General features: G+C 45.9%; 1 protein-coding gene across 1 annotated transcript in view; it reads left to right on the top strand.

Moving 5' to 3' along the window:
- The first annotated feature begins 338 nt into the window (after nucleotides 1–338).
- The window catches only part of UPP2 (uridine phosphorylase 2), an 80744-nt gene continuing 58371 nt past the window's right edge, over nucleotides 339–22711 (top strand). The window contains 1 exon segment of the mRNA XM_070423448.1: nucleotides 339–460. The gene's annotated coding sequence lies outside the window, so the exon portion shown is untranslated.

The following is a 22711-nucleotide window of genomic DNA, read 5'->3' as shown; positions in this document are numbered from 1 at the left end:
TTACAAAAGAAGCTAATTATGTCAACATACAAGGGTCCCATAGGTCTAGGCTTTACGAGCAATTGCCCCTGTGCAGCAACATGGGTCTTGTAGTGCCAATACTTTGATTTTCTAAGACAAGCCAAGTTTCAAAATGAAACTCTCTGATTATTAGGTGTCAACATCACTTTAAAAACAAACCAAACCAATAAACATTAAGACAAACCCCCTAAGCACATGTCTGGGTTGGGTTTGGCTGCTGGTCACCACTTGGAAACCTCCATTTCAGAGACTGTGGGAGGCTCTTTTGCAAACAAGGCAGGGTGACAGTCCCTTTAGATATCAACAGGCAGGACTGGGGACAGCGTCATGACCAAACCAAGGAAAGCCTAACACGTGGCCCTTTGTCCAATGGAAGAGGGCGACACATGGCGAAGAGGATGTGTGTATCCCCTGCGCTCGACTTCAAGTTCATAAGAAGGTCAGTGGTTATTCCCCTTCCTTTGTGATTTTAATTTTAGCAGTCTACCTTCTGCTGTGACTGACTTCCCACTGAGATATTTAAATAGGTTTTTTAAAGTTTGACTTTGGAATTTAAGGTTTGTAATTTGCTTTCATTACTTCTTTCAACTAACTCTTAGAAAATGGATTTTTCACCCTGGTGGGAAAGAGGGGAGAGCTAGTGTCATGCTATTAGTGCAGAAGAGTAATACATGGATAGATACCCAAAAGAAAGAAAGAAAGAAAGAAAGAAAGAAAGAAAGAAAGAAAGAAAGAAAGAAAGAAAGAGAGGCCCCTCTTTCAATGAACATTTTGTACAATAATAATCTCTAGAAAGGATTTATACTTGTTTGAACATAATTGAAATTAGGTGAGATCAAATAATTATCATTTTATGTAATTAGAAATTATATTGAGCTCTCAAGAGTCCTGGCATTCATATACATTTACTTCCAAATGGGTCCCTACATCCCAATAAATGGAAGCAAAACCATAAGGTCAGTAATTTTTTTTTCAAACGGAGTCAATAAAGCTTATAGGCATGATCTTCCCTACATCAGTGGCTTCTAAATTTTTACCACTGTATGTGAGAAAAAAGTATATTTTGCATTATTATATATGTGACATTATATAGAGAGATTTATTTACAAAAACAAAAGTTTCATGAAATAATACTTGCTTTTACTATGAGACGTGTTTTCTAATTTATTCAACTATTCTGTTCTATTTCACTTTAAAATGTTGGTTTGAACCCACTAAATTTATTTTACAATCCTCTAATGCAGTGGTTCTCCACCTTCCTAATGCCGCAACCCTTTAATACAGTTCCTCATGTTGTGGTGACCCCCAACCATAAAATTATTTTCATTGCTACTTCATAACTGTAATTTTGCTACTGTTGTGAACCGTAATGTAAAAATCTGATATGCAGGATGTATTTAGGCGACCCCTGTGGAAAGGTCGTTCGACCCCAAAGGGGTCGCGACCCACAGGTTGAGAACCGCTGCTCTAATGGGTTGTGACTTGCCCTTTGACAAGCAACATTATAAGTCACCACATTTTTTCAACTCTACACACAGTTCCCCACTCATAGGTTCTCCTCAGAATACCCCAGGAACCATTGAATCCAGACTGGGTCCTTCTGTCTTCATGCAGACTGTGTAAAGAGTAGGTTCTATACCATAATCTGTCTCCATTCTCTTACTTCATTAACTTATTCATTCACTCTTTTTGTGTTGTTAATCCCAGTCATTCAATGGAACATTTATTGAATATTCACCATGTAGCAGACACAGGTCTTACAAATAGAGTTATGGGCATATAAAGAGATAATTATAATGTTATTACATTTACGTAATATTATTATTTACATACTATAATATAATTATTGTGTGTTAAGAACTGAGCCAGGTAGGGATGGAGTCACAGAGGAGTGGCACCTGGAGGCAGTGAGCTTAAAAGGATATGAAGAATGGGCTGGTGAAGTCTCAGACAAGACAAGGCATCTCAGTGCCCTACGAAATAAGCTTTTGGGTAGGACGTGAGTCCACAGACCAGAGGCCTGGGAGTGGGATGGACATGGGAAGGGATCTGTGATGACAAGATGAGCTGACGTCTTGGGAGAATAGTGGGGGGTGGGGAGGAGAGGGCTCCTGGCCCAGTGCTCAGTTGTCTCCCACAGAGAGTTGACATTACTTTCATGTTAACAGAGGATCTCGTCTTTCCTTGTGACACACCTTAATAATTAATTCCTGTAAACAGCAAAGACTTAGTCCTGAGCTTGGAATAAATATAGGACTCCTGAGATCACTCCTCATGAAGAGCCTCTTCTCCCCATGAAAGCTCAACATTATGAGATCTTGGGAAAAATTCAGTAATGGGCATCCAAGTGCTTTCATTTTACAGATGAGGACAACTGAGGCTGGTGACCTGCCCAAGTCCATACAGCTGGTCAGTGGGAAAACCAGGCCTGGAAGCTGGCCTCCTGCCTTGTGCACCAGCCTTAGTGCCACCCTGTGATTTCATGACGAGGCGCTTCTGGAGGAGGTGGACATGGCAAGCTTGAGTAGCTTCTCTTTTGTCTCATTGCCTTTTGCATCTTCCTATGCAGGCCAGAGGGAGGCGCCCTACACAAGTGGGCCACTGATTTGGTAGAGGATGGCTTCTTGTTTAAAGGGTTCAGCTAAAGTCCACAGGTCGCTGCAGTCTTCATTGAAAGTTTTCTTTGTTAAAGCAGCAAACATTCTGGTTGTCAGGAGTTTCAGAAACTCACTGCACGGGTCTCTTGAGCTCCCTTCTGCTCTGATTCCCTCCTGCTGCCTGGGGGAGACTCCTTGGGGTCAAACCCATTTAATTTGTTGGGCTTCTGTTTGTTCCTTTGGTAGATAAAATGCAGTATTGTTAGAAATTTAATGTGCATGAAAATCACCTAAAGATCTTATTAAAAATGCAAATCCCAGAACCCATCCCCAAACATTCAAATTCTTAGGTTTCAGGTGTGAGAGAACCCAGTCTTCACAAAAGGCCTTCTTAATACTTTTCTTAAAAATGCTGGTACATGTATCCCCGTGTACCACATTTGGGGAAATAGAGCAGTAAGAGCATACAGGGTTTGAGTGAAACAAAGACTTGGATGCCCAGAAGTTGTTGCTGCTCTTGACTAAAATAAAGTTTATGGACCCAAAAGGCTTCTTTCCCAACTAACCCATTGAGGCCACTATTCTTTTCCCAAAACTTCCAATAATATCCACAAGTTGACCTGAAAAGGAGCAGGATTGGGATGTAAACCTCACGGGGAAAGATCAGATTAGAAGTCCTTTCATTTAAATGGCAGTAGGGCCTCAAACCCTGAAAAACCCGTTTTAAGTGGCAGATTCCACAATGACCACAAGGTGGCGATCTTCTGCATCTATTGAAGAGCTATGAGCATTACCAGGTTTAACTTATTTTCAGTATTAAATACATCATTAGTTTTAACAGTGTGCATTAATTTTAGAAGTATGCAAGGAGAAATGGTTTAACATGTAAGCCTTTACACTTGCATTTCATTCAAATACTGACATGCCCTAGATGGAGGAATTTAGTGAGATTTCCATATCAGGCCCCAGCAAAAAGATAAAAATCTGTTTGAGAAAAAGCTATAGCTTCGCAAAATGAAAAATGTCACTCAAAAACAGGTGTCTTAAAAGCTTTCTGATAAAAAACATTTTAAGAACCAGCAGGTGCAGTTTTGTCATTAGAAAAATAAAAAAGCATCATCTGGTAAAATGTCCTTTTTATTGGTCTGTAGTCAGGATCGGAAAATGAAGGCGAGACAGAAACTCCTGATAAACATCATAACAGCGGGCAAGTTCTGCACCAAAAACAACAGGCCTGCAGCGCCCCTTCCTGTCTTTTCCAGTGGCCCACAGTGGTGCTGTGCTGACCCCGCAAGGCTTCCTCTCTCTGCTCAGCCCCCCGGCTCCCTCTCCTGAGAGACGCCTAGTGGAATTGTTGGGAGAAAGGCTCAGTCAGGTCCAGCCTAGCCAAGCAGCAGCTCTGCTGTCATTTTGGGAGACCTCAGGACAGAGAGGCCAGTGTTTACAGTGAGGCCAAGGCACTAAAGAGTCAGCAGGGGTCAGTTCAGAGACTTACAGCTTTGACCGTCTTCATTCTCCAAGTAGCTCTAGTTACCTTCTCGGTCGGTAACCTTTATAACTGAACTTCTTTGTAGAACTCATCTGAACCACAACCATGCCATCAGAAGGCTATGAGATAAAATTGAGAAAATACATTCCCTATTTGTCACCATCCAGGGAGTTCGAATTCCTATCCTTTTGGTTAAAACTGTAGTCTCTGAGTTGGCTAAAATACTTGCTTTCTTCCTTTCAAAAGCTTTTTTCTCTTGTTTTAAGCCAAAATCATTGGAGTCCGGTGGTGATCACGATCATCACAATTATCATAAAAATCCTCCCTTGAGTGGCCCCTCCCTGTGCTTTGTGCTCATCACGCAGAATGCACATCTTCAACAGCTGAATATCACATTAACTTCTGGGCAGCACATTTCATTAGGGATATTGGAAACCACCAAGTTCCCAGGAGAGTGTTGCCAGCATCTGGAAACTATGATAAATGAACATGCCAAAGAACTGATGATCTCCAGTCTGGAGAAGAGAATCCTAACTTAGAAATTGAGAGCTAGCACCCTGGCCAGTGTGGCTCAGTTGGTTGGGTATCATCTCATGCACCAAAGGTGTTGCCGGTTTGATTCCCAGTCAGGGCACATGCTCAGGTTGTGGGCTTGATCCCTGGTTGGGGCATGCATGAGGCAGCCAATCAATGTTTCACTCTCACATTGATGTTTCTCTCTCTCTAGAAATCAATAACGATTTTAAAAAATTGAGAACTAGACGCTACCAATAATGTGAAATTGGGACCAGATATTGCTCATTTGGGTTTCTAAGAAGAACCTAATAAAGCTTAGAGAGTATTGAAATGGGATGGGATGAAGTCTTGAGCATCCTGTTACCTGTAGTGAAAGGCTCTGAGTTTGAACTGGGGATACAAATAGATGGATGGCAAAGCACCTGCCTGCCATCATGGTGATCAGTCTTCCAGAAGAAATGATGCCTAAGTGAAAATATAAGTGACAATACCTAACACAGACCAGGGGAGCTATTGAGAGCTGAGGGAGGGGAGGGAAGTGGTGGATGCGGAAGGCTTCGTTAGGAGGTGGGATATGATGTGCATGCTGAAAAGTGACCAGGACTCGGATAATGGTGAGGAAGATTCCAGGAGGGCAGCTGGGGCTACAGGGAACACTGTGAGCAAAGGATTGTGCTGGAACGATGAGCATGCCTGGGATAGAGAGGAGGGCTTGTGAGGAGAGGGCCAAGATGGAAGATCAGAGACCCCTCTAAAGGCCAGATTCTGGGAATCCTTGAAGTGCAGGCTGTTGGAGTCAATTCTCTACTGGTACTTGAGTTGCTAAGCAGCGGTGCCTCTCAGACTTGTCAGGTAGCCCTGAGTGCTGGGCCTCAGAGAGGCCAAATATAAGGGTAGAAGGGAAGTAATATTATGGCATTTTCCTGACCTCTTTCATCACTGGAGGCTTCAGCCCTAACAGGCTCTTAAGGGAAATCGTACTGTTATTTTGGCATTTGCCAGTATCAGCCTACCCACCTCTAAACCCTCAAAGCCCACTGTGTAATCACCCCCGGAGACCAGAGGTCATTGAGAACAGTGAGTGTAGGCAACACCCAGCTATTAGAACTCCAATTTCAGAGCTCTCCTTAAATTCCAGCCTGCAGCATTTTGGAGATGGGAGGGGGTTCCAAAGGTGGGGGCCCTTTGAGGTTGGTATTTCCTGCTTGGGATGAAGGCTGTGGTTTCTGAGGTTGGCCCGGGCAGGCTGTGTTCCTAGAGGGAGGGGAGGCCCTCTCTCCTCCCAGAAACATACTCGCCAGTTCTTTCTCTTTCTGTGTTTAGCTGGGCTCTTTGGGAGGAAAGCTCAGATGAGACTCAGGGCTACTCCTGTGACCCGCTACTCCAGATGGGAGGGCTGGTCCAGACAGGACCTTCCTATGAGCCCGGAGCTGGGAAGGGGGCATCCAGCAGTGGGTCACCATGCAGGGCTATTTCATGGCCAAGATGTGGGCAGTATCCAACTTGCTCCCTACACAAGCCGCCTGCAGAGGGCTACCCCACATGTTCTAATTTAAGGGGCCCAAATAGCTTCCACATTAGCCTAGCCTGAGGTTTGAAATGCTATCATTAGGATGGAGTCACTGGATTTTAGCTTAAATCTCACCCTGAGGTTCTCTTTAAAAATGTAGTTTCGAGAGAAACAGGGTCCTGAGAAAGGACTTGGTGGGGTATCGCCATTCCCTCTGCTCCAGTCTCTGCGCCTTTGGCAGGGCTGCCAGGGTACTGTGTCGGGACCAGGCATTTGGAGGGTAACAATGCTGTGGTCCTAGGAGCCATTGTAAGGAGGGCCTGGGGAAGAATTTGCCATTTTCAGTGGAAAGCACGCGGCGGTTACTAGCTGTGATGCCTATGTACTTTGGTTCTGGATTTGCCGCACCAACTGCCTAAGACATACGGGTGTTTCAGTTAACCCTTGAAGCAGCTCTGAAGAGGAGGAGCGGTTTAAGAGGTGCAATCTCTTTGAAAAAATGGATCCAACGGTTGTACTCAACATACTAGATGTGTTTGTAAATAAACTTAGGGCATGAAAAAAAAATGCAATGTCACCAGGATGCAGTAAATTAGTTTATTGGCTCATTCCTGGTGAAAGGAGAGCACAGCCCTGAGAGCACCAGGAGTGGGAGAAGGCAGACAACGACAACCAAATGTTCTGAACTGAGAGAGCAGAGCAGACCAAGGGCCCCTCACTTCCTGCAGAATATGCAGGGGTCAACGTAGACCCAGTCAAGCAGCATCTTCTGGCTGTGGGGACCCAGAGCTCAGGATAAGGCTCTTACTTTCTAAAATGAATGCTTTTAAAACAATTTATTTTTCAATTACAGTTGACATACGATGTTATTATTAGTTTCAGGTGTACAACATAGTAATTAGACAAATATATATCCCTTATGAAGTCATCACTCCAATGACTCTAGTACCCATCCTATATAATAAAAGCCTAATATGCTAAGTGTCTGGTCAACCAGTCAAATGACTAGAGGCCTGATGCACAAAATTCGTGTAAAGGCCATGGCCCTGGCCTCCACTTGCCACCGCCACAGCTGGGGGCCTCTGCTGCCTCTGCTTCGGCCCCAGCCCACTGTGGCTTTGTTCAGAAGGAAGGACGTCCGGAAGGACATCCAGTCTAATTAGCATGTTATGCTTTATTATTACAGATATGCTAAGGCCGATCAACCGCTCGCTATGACATGAACTGACCACCAGGGGGCAGTCAACCAGTCACTATGATGTGCACTGACCACCAGGGGGCAGACACTTTGACTGATAGATTAGTTTGCTGCTGGGATCCGACCAATCGGGACTGAGCAAGACAGGCCAGACATGCCCTGGAGCCTTCCCACAGTCCGTCCCCAGCTGGCCAACCTCCCATGTCTCTCCCTGGCCCCGATCATGCATTAGAGGGGTCCCTTGGCCTGGACTGCACCCTTTCACAATCCAGGACCCCTCAGGGCATGTCAGAGAACTGGTTTTGGCCTGATCCCACAGGCCTGCCGAGGGACCCCACTGGTGCACAAATTTGTGCACTGGGCTTCTCTGTTATAAAATAAATGTTTTTGAAGCCCAGCTTTATACTCAGTCTCTTCAGGAGGAAAAAGACTTAGAAATCCAGAATTTGACCATTATCACCAATTCTACCCTTTCACCCTTGACCAGCTCTGCCTAGAATTCTTGCATTCATTTTTACTGTCTGAGCCTTTGTCTTTGAACTTGGCTGGAGATTCTCAGGTTTGTTCCCTGTAGGTAGGAGGCACATTTTCACTGAGCAGCCACAGCACTCACCAGGGTGTGGAAAGGTCTCCATCCCCATCCCAGCCCAGAAGCCGATGTCCTGGGACCGTCCCTCATGGAACAAAGGCTTCTGCTCAGATGCTTTCCAGAAAGAGAGAAACAGTCCAGCAGGTGTCAGTAAGTTCTAAGACATGCAGGGGAGCCCAGCTGGACAGTCAATCTACTGTGCTCTTTTCCAAACCAGCATTCGAGACCCTCAGAAGGAATGAGAGTGACCAGAGGGCCTTGAGGAGCGGAGCTCCCCAAGAGGAGAACAAGGGGTGGAAATACAAGTCCATATCCTTGCAGAGATTGTCATGTGTCTGAGGATTCTGGGAAGTCTGTGCCATAGCACCTAGGCTGAGAAATGCATAGTGATTGACAAGGTGAATGTTATGAGGCACCAGACAGCTGTTCATTCTGTCTATTTCACTGCCACAGGGCATAAGCCAGTTCTGGCTTAACCAGAGGCAGCCTGTTCAAACCAGCCTAAGGTTTCTTATTCAACTTGAAGGAGGCCTTGACTGAGGTAACAGTTCTGGGCACTGTCAGTGCAACATAGCAGACTCCATTCTACACTAAGGTGACCCTTCAACACATAAAATTGTGCAAATTGAAGACCAAGAGCCTAAAGCTTAGGTGGGGGCCCCATTTCTGGCTTGGCACCAGACTAGGTTCTAGCAGAGATGAGGCAGAGGTGTGGAGAAGAGCTCTTTACCTCATTACAGCCTCCTTCTTTGATCAGCACTTATGGAAAGACTGCTATTTCCAAGTGCAGGTCTAGGAACGATGGGGGATGCATAGATATACAACATTGAGCACCTGAGTTGAAGGGGGTCAGTATCTTAAATTGGGCATTGGTATTCATAGTCCTTGTTGATCTGCGTCCTATCCCATTCCTATTATGTTGGTTCTAATCAGAGGAAATCCTCCTCCCTTTTATAGGACCTTCATAGCGTTAGCAGTGGAGCACCACACCCTCGGACCCAAAGGATGGGATTGTGACTGGGCTGGCTAACCATCGTGTGTGCTACCATCACACTATGGGTGTTCTCTGTTTCTTCAGCCAAAGGAGTGGTGGGGGTGGGGATGGGGATGGGGTCATGGGTGAAAAAGTTGAATGGGAATAAGACAATAATGCTAAAAAGTAACTTGCCTAGGTTCACATAGCCAGTAAGTTGGAATTAAAACTCATGCAGCCTAACTTGAGAAAGCATAAGGAAATAACCAATATGTTCTTTACCTCTTGCAAATGCCATTTCTTTACGTTGTTTTTTAAACGGGCCATCTTATATCTGTCATCTAATATTTACACTTGCAGTTCCTTTTACCTTGCCTGACAAATCTATTCATTCTTAAGATCACAGCTAAAACATCAGCCCCTCTTGGAAGCCATCTCTGATAGAAACAAAACAAAACACACAAATAACAAAGGAGTGGAATTAATCCAAAAATTGATGATATTTGATCTGTCAACTGTCTAGCGTTATCTAAAAACCAGCATGAAATTCTCCAGGGAAGGGGTTTTTGTTTAAAGTGGGACACAATTGTTCAAAACATGGGCAATGAAACTGCTTTTCCTCAGATAAGCAGCTATTATCTTTACAAGCTACTTGAATAGGGAATGTCTAGGAAGTTTATTTTCACATTAAGCCTAGATTAATGAGTTCTGAAGCACAAGGATGGTGCCAAATAGTTAACCAATAGTTTCCAGGCACTTGGAGATGCTGTTGCCGCTCTGACGTGTGAGTCACTTAGACGGTAGAAGAAGGATCCTGAGCATAAACTCACAGCAAACCAGGCTCACAAGCTCAGCAAGTAACAGTGATCATTTAAAAAAGCCAAATACCAGCTTTACTTCTTTAGTCTGAGATATGAGACACATTATCATTACAGAAGGGCGCGGAAAAGCGCTTGCTGAGTGTCTTAAGCCATTCTGCAAGATTCATAGTGGCACACGCTCTGTTATTAAAGGTATATTTTGTGTTTTGCAGAGTCTAACATAAAGTTTTCCCACTTGAGCCTGGAGAGCAGGTGGTGCAAATATTCAGCCCTGTCACTACAGCTGTACCCCCATGGGCTAAGCAGAGACATCACATGCTCCTGCTGAGTCCCTGAGGGCTCTTAGAAGTGACCTCAACCTCAACGCAAAGCCCTTCGCCGTGGCATTGGTGACCAGTGCATTAGTGCTGGCTCGCTGTGTGCCGGGAAAGATGAAAGCTGCTCTCCAGCATAAACTGTAACCAGTGTGCAAGTGTATGTGAAGACCCTGAGCAGACATTTTTCTAGCTCTTATCTCTTCATAAGCTCGTGTAAACCTCAGAGAAACACACAACTTCAAAATCAATCAACTATAGATTGTGACACTGATGCTGTGAATATAAATGTTTATGGAAAGGCGAATGAAGGTAAGACCAGCTACTTCTAAGGACTCAGTACGTCAGTTTCATGTCCCTGTGGGCAGAAGATAAATATTCATTGAATGAATCAAAGAACGGTGATGAGTTGAAAGAGGTGCAGTCAAAATTACACATTTCCAAATATGCTTTGCTTTATGCTGACAGGTCCCAGACAGACAGTCAAGAAGACCCAAGGTCAACTGCATGTTTCTTTGTTCGTTTTTTTTTAAAAAAGACATCTCCAACAAAACACTAGCTCAGTCCAAAACCTGAGACAATTCCCCATTTGCAAGCTCATTTATGTTCTAGAATCTCAGATTCGTTCAGAGGGCCAAGCAGGGTCCAGCTTGACAGAGAGGAAGGAGATGTAACAATCCTTATGAGGGGAATGGATACATTCATTTCCTAGAGTTATTATAACAGAGCACCCAAGCTGGGTGGCTTAAACCAGTAGACATTTATTATCTTACTATTCTAAAGGCTGAAAGCCCTACATCAAGGTCAAGAGAGTTGGTTCCTTCTGAGGGGTCTGTTCACTGCCTCTCTCCCAGCTCCTAGTGACATGGAAGGATTGGCAGCTGGCAATCCCAGCATTCCTTAACTTATAGATACAGCTCTCCGGTATTCTCTGCCTGTGTCTATCTTCCCATGACCATCTTTTTATAGGGACACCAGTAATATTGAATTAGGGGCCTACGCTACTCCAGTATGACCTCATCTTAATTAATTATATCTGCAACAACCCTATTTCCAAATAAGGTCACATTCTGACGTACTGGGGTTAGGACTTTGACATATTTTTCGTGGGGGATACAATCTAACCCTAATAGAGGATGAGAAATTACCTGATTCCTTCAAATAATGAATATTGTCAAAGAATGTAAGCAAACATCTTAGATAGGTTTGATTTGTGGTGGCAGGTTCACGGGCCTTTGGAAGAAACGAAGACATTCTGTTATTTTCCCATCTCAGCTCTGATTAGAATGTCAATTCCCAGAATCATCTTATTTTTAGTTTCCCAAATTTGAAGATGTCAGGAACACATCTTTCAGTATTTGTATCACTAACACCAGCTTTCTGTTTCTTATGGCTTCTCTCTCTGGGGCTCTCTACCTATCAGATTTTCAACTTGGCTTCAATGCATGCAGAAACAGAAAAAGTGATTTCACAGAGGTTAAGGTCATGTGAGGCTGATTTGTTGAATGAGTTGTGTCTCCAGGATAAGTGAATACTAAAATGATTGATTTCAAAGAACTGGACTGATAACCCCATTTGGCTGCACCAATATCGGGGATAACCGAAGCCATGATACTTTGTGGCCTGCATCTGAAATGTGTTTGTAATTTTTCACAGGGCAGATGCTGGAAGGATGTATTTTGTATTATGCAGCAGCAACACTAGACAGACAGCTAATATTTTTTCCAGTTCAGTTATTCATACCTCAGCACTGCTATAGCAAATTCATTTTGTTCCCTTTACTAGAAAGAAAGTAAAGAGTTTGTGCTACTCTTCACCACTGAACTGAAACAGCCTTTGGCTAAGGCCCATCTGCAAAACCACATTGGGAGCGAATTTTTTTCCTCTCTCTGCTTTCTGACTTCCCCCAAGACATCACTGTCAAGGGCAGGCATTAAACATTTGATTGCGGATTTCTGTAGAGGGCGGGGAAGAAGAGAGGGCCATATGTACCCAACACTTAGACTAGCTTCAACTTCATCCCTGGAGACCAGGCCACCAAGACTAGTGTTACCCAGTCTATACCAGTGGTCGGCAAACTGCGGCTCGGCAAACCGCGGCTCGAGAGCCACATGCGGCTCTTTGGCCCCTTCAATATGGCTCTTCCACAAAATACCGACTTCTGCGCATGGGCCACGAAGTTTCAATCGCACTGTACATGTGGGCTCGCACATGGTATTTTGTGGAAGAGCCATACTCAAGGGGCCAAAGAGCTGCATGTGGCTCTCGAGCCGTGGTTTGCTGAACACAGGTCTATACCAACAATTTTCAACTGTGTGTTGCAAGAACTTTTAAGACGTGCAATACCTGACTATTTACTCAGGGGCACTGACCTCTTTTCCCCTAGATTGTAAAATTTAAAAAAATCATAAGAGCCAACATAACAATAGCTGTCTGGTGTGAATGAATCAAAATTACACCTATTTTTTGTCATATCAGTGATGGCGAACCTATGACACGCGTGTCAGAGATGACACGCGAATTCATTTTTTTGGTTGATTTTTCTTTGTTAAATGGCATTTAAATATATAAAATAAATATCAAAAATATAAATCTTTGTTTTACTATGGTTGCAAATATCAAAAAATTTCTATATGTGACAGGGCACCAGAGTTAAGTTAGGGTTTTTTAAAATGTTGACATGCCGAGCTCAAAAGGTTCGCCATCACTGGTCTATACGTTCCGCTGGGGCGTCCATCATTTTCCCAGGGGAGGAAGCCCTTCCCTGGAGAGCTGACGACTTCTGCATCCCACCCCGAGGAGAGCTAATCCGTTTTGGCTGGTTGCGCTGAGACGCTCTCTGTTCCCAATTAAGTCAATTATCTGGGTGATCTTCATAAGTGATGGCAGAAGACTTGCGCTGTCAGGACCGCGAAAGTCTTTGCGTGTGTGGGTTAAGCCACAGCTGCTCCGTGGGTGTCTGAGGCTGGGGCAGTGCAGGGTGCTGAGTGCACACTGGGGCCAGATTTCTCAGTCAGCAATGGGCTCTCACAAAGCGGCAGAAAGGCTTTTGCTTGGAAGTGAGGATTCAGTGCTCTGCTGGGCCTCTGGCATCAGCAAGCGGAGTCAGAGTGAGGTTCTTCACCTCAGAATGACTTACCTCTACATCGGAAAAAAGACGGACTGGAGCCACATGACAAACAAATGATGAACACAAGGTTGGGCAAAAGTAGGCTTACAGTTGTTCACATGGAAAAGACTACAATAATTAATCAATAATGATACAAGAATAAACTCTGTGTTTCATGGACTCACAACTGTAAACCTTCGTTTGCTGGACCCTGCGTAAGGCTCTGTAGTAAGCATCATTTCATTAATCCTCATCACCACACTTTGCTGGAAAACAAGGCAGGGAGAGGGTAAGTAACCTGCCAAGGTCACATGGCTAGTCACTTTCAAAGAGCAGCGGGTCTCTAAGCTCCCTCCTGGTTGTGCCTTTAAGGGCCATTGCTGAGAGTCAACAGGAAGATTCTGTCCCAACTGAGGCTTAGGTTAATTTAGATTCTTGTTACTCAGAGTCCTGGACTAACAGCAGAGGCATCACCTGCAACCTTTGTGGAAATTCTGAATCTCACTTTCCACATTTACTTTTCAGAACCAACATGAATCAGATACCAAGGAGATTTGTGTGTTTGGGAGGCATTGGGCCAAGGCTGAACAAAGGCCAAGGCCGGTCAAATGGAAACCACTGCCAGGTGTTTCTACTTTCTGTCACCTTTGGGAAGCTCTGAAGGCCCTAGATGGGCACCAGGGGAGGGGCGCTGTTCCTTCCTGAAGATGGTTCTAACCATTTGCCCAGGGCAACGATCTGTGTTTCATCTTTTAATTTCTTACCCAAGCCATAGGCTCCTGACTCTCTGCCCCACTTCCCAAAGAAATCCAAAAGAAGAGATCTTTGTGGGCTGACCACAGGGGGGAGGCCATTATGAACGGATTAAATATGTGCGGGATGAAATTCTCCAAAGTCCTATTGCAGGCGGGAGAAATTGCTATTCCAACTCTCCCGCTGGCTTTCCCCCTTTATTTAACAATGACTCTACACAAAAGCGTTCTATGAAAAGATAATTGGATTTCTAACTCTATTTGTTCAAAACTCACTTAACATTAGAATGGCCCTAGTTCTATTGTTTGTATCAACTCATCAGTAGTAAAGTACCTATTTCTGAATAAATATCTAGATTTCGTCCATACATCTAATGTTACCAAAGCAGGAAGAGAAAAAGAAGCCAGAAATAGAAATCCATTAATAAAAACAGATACCACATAAGTCTTGCTGTGCCAGGCTCAGATGTGCTGAGTAAGTTGAGGTTTTCACCATCTGAACTCTATTTTTACCTCACCTATGGATGCATTTGCTCTGTGTTTAATCACTGCAGGTACTTTTGGCCAATCAGTCACAGCCGAAGGAGAATATAATTTATTGTATTTACAAGTGAAGTGCCAATTTAACTCAATCTAAAATGAATTAAACATACACTTTAATCTAACAGTGATTACTCCTTCCTCACAATGGAGTCTGCAACAGAATTCCACTTCCTGAAAATACTAGAGGTTTCTCTCATATTTTTAGGGCAAAAGAAGAGGGAGTATTTCTGCTTCCATTATGTGTGTTGGATAAAGATTTCTTTTTTATCTTTTCAGATATATAATAACAACTAGAGGCCTGGTGCACAAAAATTTGTGCACGCGGGAGGGTCCCTCAGCCTGGCCTGTGCCCTCTCACAGTCTGGGACCCCTCGAGGGATGACCACCTGCTGGCTTAGGCCCGCTCCCCAGGGGATTGGGCCTAAGCTGGCAGTCAGACATCCCTCTGGCAGCCCAGGAGCCCTCGGGGGATGTCCACTTGCCAGCGGGGAGCAGGCCTAGCTGCAGTCGGACATCCTTAGTGCTGCTGAGGAGGCAGGAGAGGCTCCCACCACAACCGCTGTACTGGCAGCCGTCAGCCTGGCTTGTGGCTGAGCAGAGCTCCCCCTGTGGGAGCACACTGACTACCAGGGGGCAACTCCTGCATTGAGCGTCTGCCCCCTGATGGTCAGTGTGTGTCATAGTGACCAGTGATTCCCAGTCGCTCTGCTGTTAGGGTAAATTTGCATATTACCCTTTTATTATATAGGATAGAGGCCTGGTGCACAGGTGGGGGCCGGCTGGTTTGCACTGAAGGGTGTCCCGGATCAGGGTGGGGGTCCCGCTGGGTGCCTGGCCAGCCTGGGTGAGTGGCTGATGGCTGTTTGCAGGCTGGCCAAGGCCCCCAGTGGGGACCCTCACCCTATGAGGGTGTGGCCATCCTGGGTGAGGGGCTGATGGCTGTTTGCAGGCTGGCCACAGCCTCCAGTCACTCAAGCTCCCAGGGGAGGCTGGCTGGAAGCAGGTATCTGGGATTTATTTAGCTTCTATAATTGAAACTTTGTTGCCTTTTGCGGAGGCCCCAGCGGGCCAGGGAAGGCGGGAAGCTTGGCTTCCTCCATCTCCGGGGCAACCAAGTCTCTGGCTGGCTCCAGCTCCGTGGCTGCCAGCCACCATCTTGGTTGGGTTAATTTGCATATAGTAGTTCTGATTGGCTGGTGGCCATGGCTTGGGCATAGCGAAGGTACGGTCAATTAGCATCTTTGTCTTTTATAGGTGTAGATGGCTTTTTCCCCTGGACAAGGAAGAAGCCACCCCTCTATGTCTGAAACAAAGAGCAGATGCATTATTCGCTAAGTAAGGGGCAACCATGTCTGTAAGCCACAATCCCTCTGATGAAAGCAGATGGCTGCTTTTATGTGGGGTTTGGGAAAGCATGGCACTCAGAGATTGGTGGCTTCTCAGAAGCAGGACTGGTCAGAGATTGGCTGATCTGCTGCCACTAACCGTGTTACTGAAGTGTAGGTACTGCTGATTGACTGGCTTTTAGTAGCATGGTTAGCAATTCAAAGTTGTCATTAATTGATGGAGAATGGTTTAAAACCCAATCTGGTAGTTAACTATAACTCTTTCTTTTTTGAATTGGGAGTACAGTCAAACCTCGGTTCTCAAATATCTCCATCTTGAACAATTCAGTTCTTGACCAACTTGTTCTCAGAAAAAATGCCTCGGTGTTGAACAAACTTAGGTTCTCAAGCTGACATCCCTTTCATGCATGTCAAAAAGCATCTCTCAGGCCACAAACAAAGGAGAAAGCATGAGCCAGTATGAGTCAGTTTACCTCTCCAGTGGTTCTCAACCTTCCTAATGCCACGACCCTTTAATACAGTTCCTCATGTTGTGGTGAGCCCCAACCATAAAATTATTTTCGTTGCTACTTCATAACTGTAATTGTGCTACTGTTATGAATTGTAATGTAAATATCTGATATGCAGGATGTATTTTCAGGAGTCGTGACCCACAGGTTGAGAACCACTGCACCTCTTGTTGTTAACATCTCAGGAAACTATGCTGTGAATATTTTTGTGGTTTTTGGCTTTTGTTGCTGGCAAAATGGATGATTAGCACAATTCCAAAACACAAAGAGGCCATCAAGAGTGTCAATGTTGTGAAAGAAACAATGATCACCGGCAACTGAAGAGGTAGAAAAACTGTTGTTAGCCAGTGGCAGCATTTCAGAGTCAATGACATGTAAAGAAGCAAAGAGGCTGCATGCTGACCGCCTGAAAGACACCCGGGAAGAAGTGCTGGAAGTGATTTCTTTAAGGCTAGTAGGGGAGGGTTCCATAAATGTAAGAAGTGTTTGTTTGTAGATTAAACAGTACATTAGACATGTACTGTATATAATAAAGGTTAAAACAGGGAATCATTTGGGGGCCTGGAATAGATTAATTCTATTTACATGATTTCTAATTAGAAAAAAATGATTCGTTTTTTGAGAAAATTGCTTCTCGACCAGCCTTCCAGAATGAATTAAGTTTGAGAACCAAGATTCCACTGTATTGACATTTCTATGCTCACCTCCTGCTCCCACCTACCATCTCAGGCAGCCTGTGTGCTCGTCCTGGTATGACATATTACAGAACATAATCATTATGAATCCATTGAATCTTAAAGTGCTCCTATCTTGGCTCTACATCTGAGGGTCACAGAGTAAATACACAGCTCTTGGGTGGGCCAGTTCCCCTTTCAGAGGCAGCTTTGTTCAAATCCCATGCCTTTCTTTGCCATGGAACTCAGATTAGACCTTAGGCTACATTCTAGAAGTCTCTACCAATCCAGCAGGGTTCCCATCTGACATGGAAGAATCTTATTTGCCAACCCTGCTCCCAAACAGCTCTGCAAATTGAACTGTCCTGTGTCATTCTTTCAGGCTTCTCCTTTCCAATAAACCAGCTGAGGAAAGAGAGTTCCAGGGCAATTTTCCCCAGAAAATATCATGTATTTTGCATTGAGAGCATAACTGTAATGGTTAAGGGTGAAGATCCTGAGCTGTATTCTGTGGAGTGGATCTATTCCTGAAAAGGGGCACAATCGTGTGTCAATTAAGAGCATCACCGATAAACATGGCTTCTAATTCTAGCTGGTGTCATTTGCCAGCTGTTTGACATTGAGCAAGTCACTTCACCTCTCTGAGACTGTCTCTTCACTTGTAGAATAGCGATAAAGCATAGCACTTATCTCATGGGATTACTGTAAGAAACAGATGACAAGAACACATAGAACACCTAGGATGGTGCCTGGTGGATAGAATGTACTCAAAGTCTTGGTTATATCGTCATTTGCTATTTTTATCTGTAAATAAATCTGGTGGTACAATAGGATAAGGCCTGATCTGGGAGTCAGAAGTCTTGGGTTTGAATATGGCTAATATTACTAGCCAGTGGCCAAGGGTTAGCCACTAAACCTCTTAGAGAGATAATTTTCTTATTTTACAAAATAAGAATGCTTGCTCAGCCTGCATAATTGAAGTCAATATTTACTAACTTTGTGTTGCTGTTCAAATTGCCTTCCTGGGGCTTCAATTTCCTTACCTGTAAAATGGTGCTAGTTGCTGTTCAGTCTAAGAAAGAGAGTGTCTGTGAGTATTAAATAAATAATATACATGTAATGATAAAGAACCATAGGTAGTCCTCATTATCCACTGATAATTGATATTAAAAATATTAAAAAGAGATATCACTTCAAACAAGAACCAAAACTCCACAATAAATGGTTGAAACTATTGTTTAAATTTTATTGTTAAACTAGAGGCCCGGTGCACAAAAATTTGTGCACTCGGGACGGAGAGGGGGTCCCTCAGCCCATCCTGTGCCCTCTCGCAGTCTGGGACCCCTCAGGAGATAATGACCTGCTGGCTTAGGCCTGCTCCCGGGTGGCAGAGGGCAGGCCCAATCCCTAGGTGCAGCCCCTGGTCGGGCTCAGAGCAGGGCCGATTGGGGAGTTGGGGCGCTGCCCCCTGTCATGCACAGAGCAGGGCGGATCAGGAGGTTGCAATGCCACCCTCAGTCATGCTCAGGGTAGGGCCGATTGTGGGGTTGGGGCACCGCCCCCTGTCACACTCAAGGCAGGGTCGATGGCAAGGTTGCGGTGCCACCCCCTGTCACGCACAGAGCAGGGCTGATCAGGGGGTTGGGGCGTTGCCCCCTGTCACGTACAGAGCAGGGCCGATCAGGGGGTTGGGGAGCTCCCCCCTGTCACTCACAGAGTAGGGCCGATAGGGGAGTTGGGGCACCGCCCCCTGTCACACACAGAGCAGGGCGGATCAGTGGGTTGGAGCGCCACACCCTGTCACACTCAGGGCAAGGCCGATGGGGAGGTTATGGCTCTACCCTGTCACACACAGAGGAGGGCCCGTGGGGGGGAGGGGATTGGGGCGCTGCCCTCTATCACCCACAGAGCAGGGCGGATCAGGGGGTTGGGGCGCCGCCACTGTCACACACAGAGCCGCAGGGCGATCAGGGGGTTGGGGAGCTCCCCGCTATCAGGCACAGAGCAGGGCTGATCAGGGGGTTGGGGCGCCTTCCCCTGTCACGAACAGAGCAGGACGGATAGGGAGGTTGTGGCCCCGCCCCCTGTCACACACAGAGCCGAAGGGCGATCAGGGGGTTTGGGTGCTGCCCCCTGTCATGCTGATCCCAGTGCCGGGAGGCCTCGTGGCTCCGCTGATCCCAGTGCTGGGAGGCATATTACCCTTTTACTATATAGGATAGAGGCCTGGTGCATGGTGGGGGCCGGCTGATTTGCCCTGAAGGGTGTCCTGGATCAGGGTGGGGGTCCCCACTGGGGTGCCTGGCCAGCCTGGATGAGGGGATGATGGCTGTTTGCAGCTGGTCACACACCCTTCAGGGTGGGGGTCCCCACTGGGGTGCCTGCCCAGTCTGGGTGAGGGGCTGAGGGCTGTTTTCAGGCTGGCGGGTGACTGAAGCTCCCAACCACTCCTTTTTTTCTTTTTCTTTTTATTTTGGGCCAGCTTTAGCTTTGAGCCTTGGCTCCAGCTCTGAGGCCTCGGCTGCTGAAAGCAGGTATCTGGTTTGTTTGGGTTCTATAATCAAAACACGGTTTCAACTCCAGCTCTGAGATCCTGGCTGGCTGAAAGCAGGTTTCTGGGGTTTTGTTTAGCTTCTATATTTGTAACAATGTTTCAAACTGCAAGCTCAGAGGCCGGCAGCGGCAGGCGGGGAACGTTGGAGTCCTTTTTCACTGAAGCAAGCAAGCTGCCTGGCTGCCGGCCGCCATCTTGGCTGGCAGTTAATTTGCATATCGCCCTGATTAGCCAATGGGAAGGGTAGTGGAGTGACACCAATTTGCATGTTTCTCTTTTATTAGTGTAAATATGAAATATATAGAAATGAGTTAGTATTTATCTTACATTTGCCAGAATCTTATATAATAACTAGAGGCTCGGTGCACGAATCCGTGCATGGGTGGGGTCCAGCCAGCCCACCATGATCAGGGGCAAGGCTGGCCGGGGGGAGGGGCCTTGGAAGATTGGCCAGCTGGCCCTGCCCCCATCAGGCTGGTTGGCCGGCCACAGTGTGCAGTCATAGCGACCGGTCTTTCTGGTCGTTCTGGTCACTTGGCTTTTATATATATATATAGATTTTAATTATTTGATAATTTTTCGAATCAGAAAATGAATCAAGTCTGGGTGCCCCCCCCCCCCCTTTACTTCGTATTTGACTTTTGCTGCATAATTATTGAAAGGGTCACTTTTTTCAAAAATATTAAAGAACTTCACCCACTCTCCCAAGGGCATCTTTTAATTCTCTGATATTTAAATTAATCTCTTTTGAAGCTCAAATTGTGTCCTCAGCCAAGTTGGATGGAAGCCTGCATCTTTTGCAGGATATGCAATTTCACTTTGTTGCAACCATTTGCATTTGATTTGCATTGTATTATTGACCACCTGGGAGTGTCCAGCAAAGATCTTGATGCCACATGTGAGGATAGACACTGACAGACATGGGAAGTCATGGTTAAATGGGAACTAATTATAAAAGTGGTCAGTTAATTAGTGAATCTTGTTCTGTCCTGAGAATTTTTGCTTCCCCACCCCGTCTCGGGACTGCACGGTTTTAGTGAGTCCTCCTACTCTCATTAAAACTCTATGATTTGGAACCAAGTTCTTAAGAATCAGATTGAACCCTTGGGTGGGAGATACTATTCTAAGACATCCTTGGATGTTTTTCAAGTAAAATGAAAAACCTGCCTAATCCTTGACTTACTCTTACTTTTGTAGATGTGATTTCTAGGAATCACACTTTCTTAGAGCAGGGCACATCCTCGTTTCTTCGGTGGCCTCACTTTTCTCCCTGCAGACAAGTCACCAGGTTCAAGACCATTTTTCCTTAGGCCCCAGACAGGGCAGGCCCAGCGAAAGTTCCCCACCTGCAGGCAGAGTGGATGCCTGTGTGAGCACCATGCTTGCTTCCTGCAGCCCTGACTCATTCAGGCCTGCGGAGCTTTCTTCTTGGTCCTCTGCAGGCAAGAGGGGCAGTTGATTAAAGACACAAGCAAGACAGGAAAGAAGGGCCCCTTCTGAGCACCTTCCAGAACCTGTAACATCCCCTGACATGTCTGGAAGGGGAAGTGTCTGGTGTTTACCGTGATCACAAAGCTCCCTGTTCCCATCTTGAAATAAACTCCCCGTTCCTATCCTGTGGGATTAGCAGTGAATACGGCTGAGATCAAACAGGATTTCATGGCGCTTTTGTTAGATTTCCTCAACAGGCAGCTGCGGGCAGAAAATTAAACAAACAACAGGGCTTTTCAGGGGATCCTTAAATGATTGTCTGGAGCAGTGATTTTTGGCTTTTTTCATCTCATGGATCACATAAACTAATTACTAAAATTCTGTGGCACACCAAAAAAACATATTTCTTGCCAGTCTGATAAAGAAAAAAGGTACAATTTTGATTCATTCACACCAGATGGCTACTGTTGTGTTGGTTGCTGTCATTTTTTATTTGACGATCTAAGGGGAAATAGGTCAGTGACCCTGACTAAATAGGCAGGTACTGCATGTTTAAAATTCTTGCGGCACAGGGGTTGAAAATCGCTGGTGTGGTGTCGTCATTGACCATGGTGCCCCCAGTTCTGCAGCCAGACCTTGTAATGCCAAGGAGCTCTAGCTCAGGAATTAGGGAGGCCTTTTTGAAAGTGCTTTGTTCTCCTTTTCTTTCCCAAATGCAGTGGGTGGGAAAGGGGAGAGAGGGAGGGACAGAGAGGAAGTGACAGAGAGGGAGACACAGAGAGAGGGAGAGGGAGAGGGAGAGGGAGAGGGAGAGGGAGGGGGAGGGGGGGAGGGGGGAGGGGAGAGGGGAGAGGGCGGAGGGGGGAGGAGGAAGGGGAGGGGAGAGGGGGAAGAAGGAGAGGGAGAGGGAGAAGGAGGGAGGGGGGATGGGGAGGGCTCTGGAGAGGCTGCTATGCTGTTTGGGGAGGAAGGGCGGCATCATACTGTTTGTTGGGAGGAGGCCTTTTGGGAAAATAAGTGAGTTTCACCCTGAAGTCTTCCCTCATCAAAGTGGCCCCCGCTGAACCTCCTGCCAGGCTTAGGCCTGTGGAACTCGCACACACCATCCACAAAGACTCAAGCCAAATGTTGAGTCTCCGAGCCTCATTTCATCACATCTCAAGGCAGTCCTAAATCCTTATAGCTTCTCATTTAGGAGAGGGAAGAGAAATGCCCTTGGGGAAATCCCCTTTGAAGGCCTAAACTCTAATGTTTAAAATCTGTTAGCAAACCACATCTTTCTCCTCTCCCGCTAGGGTAACTGGCTTCTCTCCAAATAAATCACAGGCCCGCTGAGCATTTCAATGCGAGATCTTAGGGGTCTCCTTTAAACACTGTTCCAAAAGCCCAGCCTAGGGCAACTGTCCTCAGACTGCCTCCTACAGTCTACAATCCTGTTTGTAAAAAGCCTGTGGGACTGGCATGCCTGGATTGTGCAGCCCTGGCATTGCCAAGAGCACCAGGTGGTGGTTGGGGTCTGGGGACATCAGAAATCAAACGTGGCGGATGGCCAGCGAGAGAGATGTGGCTCCTCCACGAGGGCATCAGGTGCTCCCTCCCTGTGGTGACTTTCACCTCAACCACCCAAGGCCTCATGCACATTGGTGGGAAGAAAGAGGAGCAGGCAGCTCATAACCTCAGCAGCGTCTGAGCAAATCTCACACTCACAGGCCATGGGGCTCTGGATCTGAAAGATGAGGATCCAATGGGAAAGGCCGTCAGAGGA

This window comes from Myotis yumanensis, unplaced genomic scaffold (assembly GCF_028538775.1).
Source record: "Myotis yumanensis isolate MYYU_CA2020_CCGP unplaced genomic scaffold, mMyoYum1.0.hap1 SCAF_8, whole genome shotgun sequence".
Classification (NCBI taxonomy): Eukaryota; Metazoa; Chordata; class Mammalia; order Chiroptera; family Vespertilionidae; genus Myotis; species Myotis yumanensis.
Note: the sequence above shows the minus strand (reverse complement) of the source record. Positions and strands in the feature narration are given on the sequence as shown.